The sequence below is a fragment of the Anthonomus grandis genome, chromosome 8 (genome assembly GCF_022605725.1).
Source record: "Anthonomus grandis grandis chromosome 8, icAntGran1.3, whole genome shotgun sequence".
NCBI lineage: Eukaryota > Metazoa > Arthropoda > Insecta > Coleoptera > Curculionidae > Anthonomus > Anthonomus grandis.
The window spans coordinates 16,499,296-16,512,576 of record NC_065553.1 but is presented as its reverse complement, the minus strand read 5'-3'; the positions used below and the strand labels follow the sequence as shown (position 1 = coordinate 16,512,576).

General features: G+C 29.7%; 1 protein-coding gene across 2 annotated transcripts in view; it reads left to right on the top strand.

Moving 5' to 3' along the window:
* Positions 1-13,281, top strand: part of LOC126739476 (discoidin domain-containing receptor 2-like) — a 305,530-nt gene that overhangs the window by 220,308 nt on the left and 71,941 nt on the right. The window lies entirely within an intron of this gene.

The following is a 13,281-nucleotide window of genomic DNA, read 5'->3' as shown; positions in this document are numbered from 1 at the left end:
ACAAAATTACACCAGCATAAACAAACGTCTTGCGTTTTTTTTTTTAAATGTGCAAGCTCAACCCACTTTTCTTTTAACCTAATTTAATTACGCTTTTCCAGAAGGCGAGCTCTCTTGTTTGTGAAATGTAGTTCGTCGCTGCATGTTTCGCAATAATGATCCATTTTTTTTTCGAAGAAAAAGAAAATAAATTCAATTTGCTACGAACGGAAAATTTCTTTTTGTTTCATGTAAAGGGGTCGTTAAATGTGAAGACGTAACTGATGCTGATACCTTTTGTTTAATTTTAGAAATTCATTTCTTTAATGTTAAGTTATTTTTTAGGATAATGGTAGGTTAATTGAAAGTTATTTCCGAGAATCTTATAAAATGCTTTAGTAAATTATTGGACTATTTTAGGGTAAAATATCTTAAGAGCAATAATACTACCAAGATTTTTTTAATTATATGGTTTTTTTTAAGAAATTAAAATTAATAAATTGATAGTTTTTCTTAATAAAGGTAAAGGTCCTAGAACACTTTTTATTGCCGTGTATTTACATCTGTAGCGTTTATGCAAAATTGGAGATGCAGCAGGAAAAAGCTTTTTTAATCCTGGGTGGGCTTCTGAGTGCTGCCACTGCCCTTATAAGTATATGTCAAGCATGTTCTTTGGCAGTGTTATTCAAACTTTTTTCGTGACGGAACCCTTTTAAAAAAATTAAATTTTTAACGGAACCCTAAACTCTTAACTAAAAGCAAAAGCAGTTATATGTGAATTGTTTATTAATAATCAGACAAAAAAAGATAGATACAGTAAGTAGTGAGTTAGTAAGCAAATGATAACGTAATTGTTTTTTATTTCTCATCAATTGGGTAATGTCAGGCTTGATAGAAGAAAGTTGAATTCTCATGTCTGTTTCGGCATCCAGTCTATTGCGGTATTTTGTTTTTGTAGCTGTATATACTGAAAATCTCCTTTCACACAAATACATTGATGGGAACGGCAGAAGAACATTGAAAGCTTCTGTGGCATGTTGTGGATATTCATCACGAACCCTGCACCTAAAATCATTTAGTGAAATTGTTTTGAACAATGATTCCATGCTTGTATCCGATGTCATTTCTAGAAATGATTCATAGATCTGATTTGACATATTTTCAGGCTTCTGCAATTTAGATGAAAAAGGGTTTTGAATCCATGAGTTTATTTTTAATTTTGTTTTCTGTTCTTCAGGAAAGTAAGATTCAAAAGTCCCTTGCAGATCATTGAGATATTGCTCCAATGCAAAAAATATTTCATTTTGAAATATTTCTGTATGGTGACTAAGGAACCCACTTAGCAATGAAAAGCTTTCGATTTCTCTCTTATCAAAACAAGTAATCCAAAACGCTAATTTTCTTTTAAAGGCAGTTATTTTGTTTTTAGCATTGAAAACTTTTGTCTGTTTTTCTTGTTTAATTCGTTGAGTTTTCCAAACATGTCTGCTAAAAATGCTAGTCTAAATAACCAGCTTTTATTGGACAAACGGTTTTTTAAATTAAAAGGAACATCTATAAGAAAAGCCTTTAATTCTGTTCTTAGTTCAAAAAGCCTTGTCAAAGTTTTACCCCGAGACAACCATCTCACTTCCGTATGGAGCAATAGTGTTTTATGATCGCTACCATTATCTTCACATAATATTGAGAATGATCGGGATTGTAGTGGACGTGACTTGACAAAATTAATTATTTTTACTGACTCATCAAGAACCAATTTTAGATTTGGTGGCATTTTCTTAACCGCGAGTAATTGTCTATGCAGGATGCGGTGGCTGGAACTACAATTTGGCGCTTTCATCTTTATTCGTGATATTGCTCCTGCTGTTCTACTTGTCATTGCCTTGGCTCCATCGGTACAAATATCAATGCAATCAATCCAATCGAGTTGGTTTTCTTCAAAAAATTAGTTAATCGTGTTAAAAATTTCTTCTCCGATTGTGTTAGTAGGCAGCGATAAGCACATAAGCAGGTCTTCTTCGAGTGAATGTTTATATGGATATCGCACAATTACTAGCAAGATGGCGAGTCCAGCAACATTAGTCGACTCATTCATTTGCAAGACGAATTTATTATAAAAAGCCGTGAAACCAGTTCTTGTTTTATGTTTGCTGCGATATCCCCAATTCGGGGCGTAACTGTATCGTCTGAAAGCCGCACTGTAGAGAGATGCTTTACAGATTTTTCGTCGAGCATACATTTTAGTATGTCTACCACACATGGTTTTATTGGCTTATATGGCTTCTCCTGCTTGGGCAATGCGGTAACTAACCAAATACGATGCCTCCGTGGCCTTTTCAGCCACAGTCTCAGTCGCATACGTCATAGTTTTTTGGCTTCTTAATAATTGTTCTTTTTTACGTAGAAAAAATTCTTTACTTTTGTTTTTGAAGTCGAGATGTACAGTTTCTAAATGTCGGCGCATCTTAGCAGGTACCATCGAACTATTAGGAAAGAGTTTGCTGCACAACATACAAAGAGGTGAGCCGTTGGAATCAACAAATCCGAGATTATTGTATGATTCGTCAGACTTTCGTTTTTTCACCTTCAGTGTGTCAATAGATGTTTTACTACTCAAACTTAAAACCATAAAACTAGAACTTGATGCCGTCATATCACCTTGATTTGAAATTGACGCATCATCCAAGCGAACCACATTTTTTGCAACACCTTTAAGCCACCGCTCCATTCTTCTTTAACACTATTTGATTTTATGACAAATAGTATCTCTTGACTTGAGTAAATTTGTACGTTGCTTGATTAATAAATTCTCCGCGCCAAACAATCCTCCTTTATATTATACCAGCAACCATGGAATCATCTCGAATTCCTCAGCAACTTCGGAGAGCCAGACGATTTTCTCCGAAGTACGCGTCGACGCACGAGCACGAGAAACAGCGCGATGAACCGAGGTCATTCGATTATAGTCCGGGGGCGAATGGTGGCGTACGAGTAACGATGTAACATTAAGATGTAATAGGTCGGGCATTTACTTAATAATACATGTATTAAATTTTCGTATATATACCAGTAACACCTATAAGTAGGCGTTTCGTTTTGGTTGTTTATTTTTATCTTAGGTAACTTTATTCTTATAGGGTCCACTTTAATACATGCATTCATTTATTATGACTGCTGGCGGAGCCCTACCGGAGGTTTCGCGGAGCACCGGGGCTCCGCAGAGCACACTTTGAATAACGCTGTTCTATGGAATGCATGTCTGGCGACAGTGCGGGCCAGACCAAACGATTGATAGTTTCCGATTCCAGATTAGTCTGATGTAAGGATCTAGAATCTCCCTCATGTACCTATTACCAATCTTATGCTTATTGTGCCTTGAACATAAATTAATTCTATGCACCTATTAGACATGGTACGAGTCTAGAACATAGCACTTGCAAAGGGTGGTACGGGGTGTGCATGAGCAACTATCCTGTAATAAATAAATTCTTGTTTCTGCAGGTAAGGTAAACTTTGTGCTCAGGTTGTAGTCGGGGTACTCTTAATGGTTGGCGATACCTCAAAGCATCTGATGATGAATTGTTCTTTGGATGGTTTGGATCCTTATTGGCAAATGCTCTTGTTCTTTTTACCTTGTTTGAATTACTTAAATAAAATATTAATTCCTTGAAAATTTGTCAAAATTTTTAACAAAGGCATGAGTCAACTAATAAGAAAATCACTAAAAAATAAATTGTGCCGTACTTTAATATTAACACATGTTTTTTTTTAATTAAAGTTAATTAATAATTTTACAATCATTCCAAACATTAAGAGAAATAATGGTGATGCCATTAAATTAAATTAAAAGTTGTGGTGGTTTTTAGGGGATGAATTTGTCGAAGGACCAAAAGCTGCTAATTTTATATCTCGCTTTGTTTTCGAGAAACAAAAACGTTTTATCGCAAATTTCTGGATCAAACAATAATCAAAGACAATTTCTTCTAAGGAAACTTCACACTACTTTTAACGTAGAAACAATATTTATATATGAACTTTTTTTTACAAAATTAGCTTTAAAATATTCCTTCATATTTCTTACTCTGGAATATCATCGATATCTTTTAGTACGTTAAAAATATTACTAGTAGTTATAGTTTTAAAGTGTTCTAATTCAGTCCAGTTCTTTGCCAGTTCTACTACATTTAAAATTACTTTTAACGAATAAAAACTTAGTCTTATAGCGTTACTCTGTAAAAAGACCGGAGTGTAAGAATGTCTTATACTTTTTTCCAATCAAATAAGACTTAAGAGAGCCGACTGTCGCATAATTGGGAACGAAAAGAAAATTGTCTACTACTAATGAATCTTTTTCTCACCAGGCACACTTCGCGAACCTGGAACACGCTTGATATCGCCTTTTGATATTTAAATTGTCTCCTCTTAACGGTCGGAGGATATAGTGCATAATTAATTGTTATTTTCTATTACAAAGACAAGTTTAAATTAAACCCAAAAGCGCTCAGGCACAGTCTATTAATAAAAGAGGTAGCTTTGGGGTACGTTGCACCTGATACGCCGTTATATTGTTGCAGTTGCTTTGCTTCTGCCCTGTTTGTTGTTTTGACGATGGCAATTTCTTGACTCGTAATTAAAGTCTTTACGTACCTATTAGCTTTTACACAAAGGGACCGCATACATTTTTTCTTTATTGGTGTTTAAATGGAAATATAGGTCAAGTTTTTCTACAATTAAACTCTTGCGTTCAACTGACGCAAGTATAAGTAATGTGATAAACGATATCTTTAAGGTCAGGAAAAGTGATGAAACTTTTCATATTAGAAGTTTATTACTGTAAATTAGGAACATCGTAAACAATCAACCAATGCTGAAAAATATTCAAGTAGTTTCATAATATTCTTACGTCAAACTGATTTTTTTTTGTGGTTTTGACAAAAACAACCTCTTAATTAGTCACTAACGTCTTTACATACATATTACCTTTGACACAAGGGGTCCATACACGTTTTTCTTTAATAATGTTTAAATGAAAATGTAGGTCAAGTTTGTTGCACGTTACTTGGGAAAATCAAATCACGTTTAATCCTAAAATTTCCTAATTAATTAATGATACGTGCTCCCTGTAATCCTAAACGCACTTTAAATGCATTAAACACAAAGCAGCCGTTCCAACAATGGATTGCAGCCGCGCAATTAGAAGATTTCTCTCTCTTGAAACTAAATCTTACCTAATCGGACGTTAATTTTGGTAGGAGTTTCATTGTCAATTTCTATATTAGTTTAAGGTTAAAGGATAATTTTTGTTTACCCTTTACCTTTTGTTTTCAATAATTTTTAGGTGTGAATTACTGAAACCAACTAATATTCCAAATAACCTTGTATTTTACTTTTAAATATTACGTTAAAATGACATGAATTAAATTTAAGTTTAATTAAACAGTAATAGGCGTTGGAAAAACAACGTAATTAATTTACGAAATGAACTCTGATATAATATTCTGAAAAACATTAATGCTGGAAAAATATTACGTAGTGTTTATATACTCTTACATTAAAGTTTAAACTAAGATTAGTTTCTTTTTAACAGTCAAGAACGAAAAAAAATTCGTTTTTCTAAGTCACAAATCCACACTAAAAAATAAAATTTATAGCTTAAATTGTACTAGAACATGTTATTAGCGCCAGAAAATATTAATTTTTCATATGTCACCAGCTTAACCAGGCATCATTCCATTAATATTTCGATAATTTCTATTAGAGATTGGAGTTTTTTTTATGTCAGGAGGCTCAATTAGCGGAAACCCACTTTAATTAGGATATGGGATATATTAATTAGGATATCTATACGCTAGTAATAGCAAAATTATGATCACAAACTCCTGCAAGAATCTGAGTGTTATTTTTAAAATAAAAAAAAATATTTTTTAATGATTATTCAAAAAAACTTTATATGAGTATAATAATCGTTTTTCCATGTTACTTTCCTAACGTTTTATTTCCTTAACTATCATATTTCAATAACAATTTTTTTTCAAATTACTGTTATCCCGAAAATTGTTCGGGAAAAATAACATTCGGGAAATTTATTTAGTTTGCCTTAATTCATAGAATTTATAATCATTAGTCTCTATTTTTATAGCTATTTATGTATCAAGGGTATCGTAAGGACATATATAAATTTTTATTATCAAATTTTGGATACCACAGTTCAATCTTTACAGAGACGTTTTGAGGGAATTTCTCAACTTAATGATTTATTTGGGTTTTTAGGGCATTTTCAAAATTTAGATTCAGAAGTAATAATCGTGCATGGATTATCGATTATCGTGCATGGATTTAGACATAGCTTTGCAAATTCAAAAAGAAGAAAAGATATATAAAGACGTTGATGGAATCGATTTGCATAATGAAATCGTGTCTTACAAAAATCGTATCTTACAACTCTAAACCCTCAATCTAAAACAGATGCAGACTCACCTATAAAAGTTTTAAATTATATTACCAAAAATAATCTAATATCTTTATTTCCAAATTTATTTATAGCCCTCAGAATATTTTTGTATTTACCTATATCGTATCGGTGGCGTCGGAAGAAAGAAGTTTCTCGAAATTAAAAATTATAAAAAATTATTTAAGAACTTCTATGTCCCAAAAACGATTATCGTGTTTAGCAATTATCTCGATTGAAAACCAGATTTGTGAAGCCATTGATCATAATGAAATGATAAACGAGTTTGCATCTTTAAAAGCCAGACGTATTTTATTGTAGTGTGTATTTGTTTCTCATATCCTTGCTTTATATGTATATTATAAATTAGTTAATAGGTATTTTTGCTTAGAATTTGTTTCTATTTGATAACTTTTTGTATTAGTATTAATTGATAACCTGTTTACTCATATGTAATTAACTTTAATAAAAATACATTATTTTTAAATACCTATATACATACATATTATTTTTAATTACTATTTTAAAAATAAATATAAGGGGCGCCAAAATATATTATGCACGCAGGCGCTTGACACCCCAGGAACGGGCCTGAGGACGATAATGCCCGGAAGGTGGAAGTAGTAGCCCGAGGGCCTTTGGCCCGAGCCCTTATAACAAATTGTTTACTGGTGGCTGGTGTCTGGTTTTACCTAAACCGAAAACTTGGTAATTTTGCAATTGCATTTAATTGAATAACTCAAGATTCGCTTATTAAATTTTTTTGAAATTTTTTGCACAAAGGTTTGCCAGATTGGTCTCTTCAAAAAGTTATCTTACAGTTTTTCTGTAAAATGTACACTGTACAGGGAAGCCTATAATTGACCCTCTTAAAATTTACATGGGATTTCCTATGTTCCGCTCGGCGACGCACCACCCGGTATACTATATATTAGCTTTTAAAAATATTTTGCCCAGTAGAGCTCCTTACCAATAATACTGTATCATCGGCATAGCTGATTATTTTTTGCAATGTTAATTATTCTAAAAGCCTTTTAGCACACTAAAATCTACTTGTAATGAGCATATAAAAACACTATTCATTCTGGTTTTTTAATATCTGTCCGACAAATAAAATTTTAATAGATTTTGTGCTTTACCTTTAATGCCAATTTTTTCAAGTCGATCAAATAAAATATAGTGCGGAACAATATCGAAATGCTTTAGGTCTTAAAAAACAGCAACTGGCTTAAGTTCCTATTAAATATTTAAAGCTGAAGAAAACCATTAATTAATTAATTATATGAATTAAAGACAATTTCCAATTGAGCTGAAAAATATTTTCAAGAACCTAGCTATTTTTATATTATCTATATTATCTATAATAAAAATCATTGGTTTTATGTCTTAAAAAAATATTAAGACTTTTGTTTATTTTTTTTTGCATTGTTTTATATTTCAAAATTTTAATTTTTGTATTATAAATACTTACTATCATAAATAATTAATACCAATACTATCATTGCTTAAAATTATTTTTAACTGATCCGTGTTCCTATATATTGTGCAAGGAGTAATCCAGAATTACATACATTATTTTTTATTATATACTATTACTTATTTCGAAAAGTCTTTAATTACATCTTTATCTCCTTAATAAATTTAACAGTAGCTATCTCAGGATTCTCGAAAGTAAAGCTAACGAGTTTTTTTTCAAAGAATGTCATGTGTTTTCTTTTGTATATATATTTTTTAGATTAACGATGTGTATTTATTGAAGCGTATGATTATTTACCTCAATACTTAGAGGCTCAATATAGAGCAATGATCTGTAAAATTAAGTTTAGCGATCTTAGTGTTAAATAAAGAAAATGTGTTACAGGTTAAGGTCAAATAATACTGGTGTTATCCTAATTTAGCTTTTATTACCTATTGATAAATTTATGTTGCATAATAAAAATAAGGCAACCATATCCTTTTAGGTTGAGCATTAAGTTAACAATTAAAATTAACTTCAATTCTTTTTGACAAGCAAGGTTAATAAAATAAATTAACTAAATACAAAACTGGAAAATCAAATTATAAACAATAAGGCCTGATAAAATTTTTTAATTAATTAAATATCAAGCAAAAATGTACAAATGTACTAAATATTGTTACGGTTTTATTTTGTAGCAAAAATAAAACGTGAATGCTTAGCTTTTATTTTTAAATATGTCAAGTCAAAAGAGGTCTTCAGCAAGATCTAATGGACTTTTTAAATTTTTTAATATTTTTTTTATTTAAATAAAATATATTACCAACACACTTTATTATGAAATTGAATTGACCTTACCGAATTAATAATGTAGATCCCCGCTATAGGCGTAATTTACATATGTAAGCATGAGTTATTACATGAAGTTTATTACTATGGAAATTGTAAAAGTCTTTTATATATATTTTTATTAATTTTTTCAAATTATTAGTTATTCTTAGTAAATTGATATTTTTTCTTCATTATTCTAAAAATATACTTTCATTAAAAATAAATAAAAAAAAGTTGTGCCTATTTAAGTTACGAGAAGATATAATTAAAATTTTTTTAGCAAGCAAGAGTAATAGTAATATACGTACTAAAATTCTCTAAATATGAAATGCAAAAAACTATAAATTTAATCAAAAATCTCAAACTTATATTATGATTAGAGATCGGTTTGGCTCTTAAAGGCATAATCAGATCTGATCAACTATTCTAGTTGACCTCATTTATTATTTAGAAACTGTTGTTCAGACTGATGATGCCATTAGGGGCAAAACACGTGTAACCGATTCTTAAATGCGATATAAATTTGAAACTTTCGACCATACTCATTAAGAAAAAATGGACGACTACTTTTAATTAAATACGTGATGCCTGGAAAATCAAATTTAGATTTACTTGCTCCTCAGAATTACAGCCCGCGCAAATACTTGATTGATGAAAATCGTGTTAAATAATTTTATATTGTATAATTTTTTTGAATAAGTATAGGATACATCGTTGGTTTAGCAACCGCTTAAAATTCGTAACAAAAATCCAGGGCCGTATTTAAAAAATAAAACTGATGACAGATCAAAAACGAAGCGCTGGTTAAAAAGTCTGATAACACCATTTTGTTAAAGAGTATGTAAAAATGATAATGTGAAATTAATTTGGTTATATCTACTTAAATAGAGTTTTAGGAAAAATATTAAAATGCGATGATTCATTTTCTTCTTATGACAATTGTTACAATTAATCTAATAGATCCTGCACGATTGGTCTTCATTTTATCTTTTAGGTTTCCTAAATAATTTCTTAACTTTGATACACCATTCTTAGACCTAAGTTATTCGTTTATTTGTTCTACAAAATTGTCAATATTGCTTTGTCGAATTGAATGAATAATAACCTTATTTCCTTTGTCAACTTTAAATAAAAACAATCTTTTGCCAATAGAGTTCATCAATAATATTATAATCTGATATGTTTTTTAATTTCTTAAGATTTCTTGCGATTTGGTTGCAAATCGTTCTCTAATAAAGCCTTTTAAAGACTCTGGGCAGTAGTGTAGTGAATTATTGATTTAATAATTACTATAATCTCATCCAGGTTATTTTTGCAGTTTAAAGGTGGTACAAGATTGACACCCCTGTTAAGAACACCAAACTTTTTCTTATTAAAAGACTGAAAAAACTGATTTTCAATAATATTAATTGGATTTTGCGAGTGATATATTTGTAGTTAACAACCTCAAAAATTTTTCACGTGTCGAGAATGAAACACGTGTCAAAAATGAAATAAAGAGTTTTGGTTTATGGTAAATTAGTTTTGTAATTTGATTGCATTAAAATCATAATTAGTTGTGTTTCTGTAATTTTGTCCTGCACTGTATTCTATCTCTCCTATCTTAAATCAAATACTTTGGAGTGTTATAAGTCTAAATGAACTATTTGAATGCCTTGTGGTACTTTAAGGTTAACTTTAGAAATTCGAAAACTTAACATTTGAATAAAGAGAATTTTGGGTCACTCAGACCCTTTTTAAACAATTTCATTGATCAATAAATTTGTTCTACTAATGAATATATACTCACGTCATTTTTATATAAAAAAAAATAATTAACTAACGCCTCTTTATAAACCTTATCCCGTATGTTATGTCAGGTCACGTTTCCCATATGGGATTCGGGTTGTAGCGAACAGGACCGCTGGTCAGCAGCTATGTATGTGCGGTGGGCGTCCTGCAACAATTGACCGCTGCCAACTATGATTTATCAATAGAAGCCGCAGTGCAATCTCGCCAGAAACGCTTCTCGAACACGAAAATGCGAGGAGAAAAAGCTCCCGGAATTGTTACCGAGAGAGTTTTCGTTCTTTATGGACTTCTAAAACGCAATACTTTTCGAAAATATTCAAAACAATAAGTCATTTTAAAAATTAAGGCTGTATTAAGGAACTTTCAAAATTATAGTCCTTTGTATTTATATTTAGTAAGTTTTATAGATGCTTATACCTATAAGGGCATATCGGAATTATTAATAATTTTCCAACATTTACCCATATATCAATTTCCATGAACTCGTCTAAATTATATCAATCATTATTGACTGATTGATTCTTGATCAAATTACTTTTTTTTTAAATTATTGTGACTATTGAAGTCCAGAACGATAAAAGTTTGTCACTAATAATAAAATTTTAAGCAATTGCCAGCGAACGACTTAATAATTAATAATTCCTTTTACATTTGTTCTCAGTCGATAAGCATTAACAATTTTGACATTGATATTTTGATCAAAGAATTTTGATAATAACAAAATAGTTTATTGATTCCTTTGTCTAAAGAGGAATTATTTAAACATATTAGTTTTTTTTGTTATTAATGCTGCATCAATTAGTCTATATAATCTATTGGATGGTTATTTCATCGATTCCTAGCCAACAATGACAATTGTTGATTAATTCCGCTCTTTAATTATGATTCTCGTTGATGCTCTCTAATGCATTCAGATTTATAAATTTCAGATGAATAATTCTCTATAATATTTAAGTAAATAATCTCAAAAATATGAACGTAATGAGCCCATTTGGAATCAAATAATAGTTACTTTATTTACTAGGGAGTTATTTAAAACATTTCAGTGTTTTGCTGATTTTTGTGTTTAAATTACCTTATTTAAATACAATTTATCATTGATTCTTTGAGATGTCAATTTTTCTATTGATTTCAAATCAATATTCTTTTATATTTATTATTAGTATCATGTAATCATCCTGTAGCAGTACTGAAGAATTTTTTGTATCCATTTCAATCAATGATTATAAAACGTTATTAACCGTCACTAATAAGTGATACTTATGATTAAAGTAATGTAATTGATTATGACCTGTATAAGTGAAAAAATTTAGTTGAATAGCTACTTCTAGATTAGCTAATAATAAAAAAATGACTGCGATTATTAAGTCATTATCAGATAATCCCCTCAGAGAAATGTTTTTCAACCTAGAGCTAATAATCAAATATTCTTGTAGTTAAATTGTTTTAATATTCTGAAATGAATTAAGTAAATAATATTTGTTTAAATCTTAAGCAGGTTAATCTCTAATTAATAAATTCCCATTTTAAGAGGTTTTATTAAAATTTGACTTATTGAAATCATCTTAGATATTTTTTTATGCTGCACCAATAAGCCTTTATAATCAATATGAAACTTATTTTATGAATTGCTATCCAAATATCAACTGTTAATCAATACCCACCATTAATTATAATTCTGGTTAATGCTTTATTGTTAGTCCAGGATTATAACCTTCAGATTTTTTCTATTAACTTCAAGTCAATATTCCTTTATTTTATTAATTAACTTCTAGCAGTTAATGACTTAAGAATTATTTTTGGGTTTGTATATAATCTGTAATGAGTAATTACTTCAGTACTATCCAATAAGGAATTATCTTAATTATTACAGCTTTTCATGGATTCTTGAATAATTATATAACAACTCTTTCAAATTACAATTTATCATTTCTTAGTTACAAAATGATAGGGGCTATCAATTTTTTACTGATTTCAGATCGATGGTCTTTTCTAAAAGCTGTATCTACTACTAATCATATACCATTGATGATTTCATTATTATACTCACTATTATTTAAGAACAACAAGTGTGTCTCGTAATATTAGCAACTTTTTTATTGATTAAAAATTGAGTGAGTGATGTATGGTATTCAATAGTTACTTAGTAAAGTTATCCAAGGAAGTGATAAGAGATGAATAACTAACTTTACTAATAGATCCTGCTTCTATTTTTCTGCTTGAACTTCTATTTTCAGGATAGCAACTATCTAACTCAATAACTGGTTTATTATTAGAACGACTATTATTAATTACAGATGTTTCCGTTGACTCAAATTGGATATCCCTTATTGTATGTAGCCTTCATAATAGTTATTGAATTAACTCTAGATCTATAATGTCGTCTTATAATTAGTATTACAATTTTTTAATAGTGGATAATTTGTAAAATTAGTTAATTAAAAATGTTTATTATTAAACGGTTTTATGGTTATTCATATTTAAGTTAAAACTTAAATAGCTCTGGAATTTTATTTATTATTAAGAATTTCATTACGTTTGCAAATTAAATAGTATCTATTTCAATCTTATCCAATGAGCAATCTGAATGATTATAGTTTTCTATTGATTCTTCTTTAATTATTTTTAAATTAGTGCTCATTTATAAATCCTTTTACTACTTAACAGTTAGCAATTCCGGTTACCTAATGTTTATGAATATAATAGTCCCGATTATTTAAGACCGACAACCATGTAAAAAAATATTAGCAACTTTTTCATTGAATAAAAATTGAGT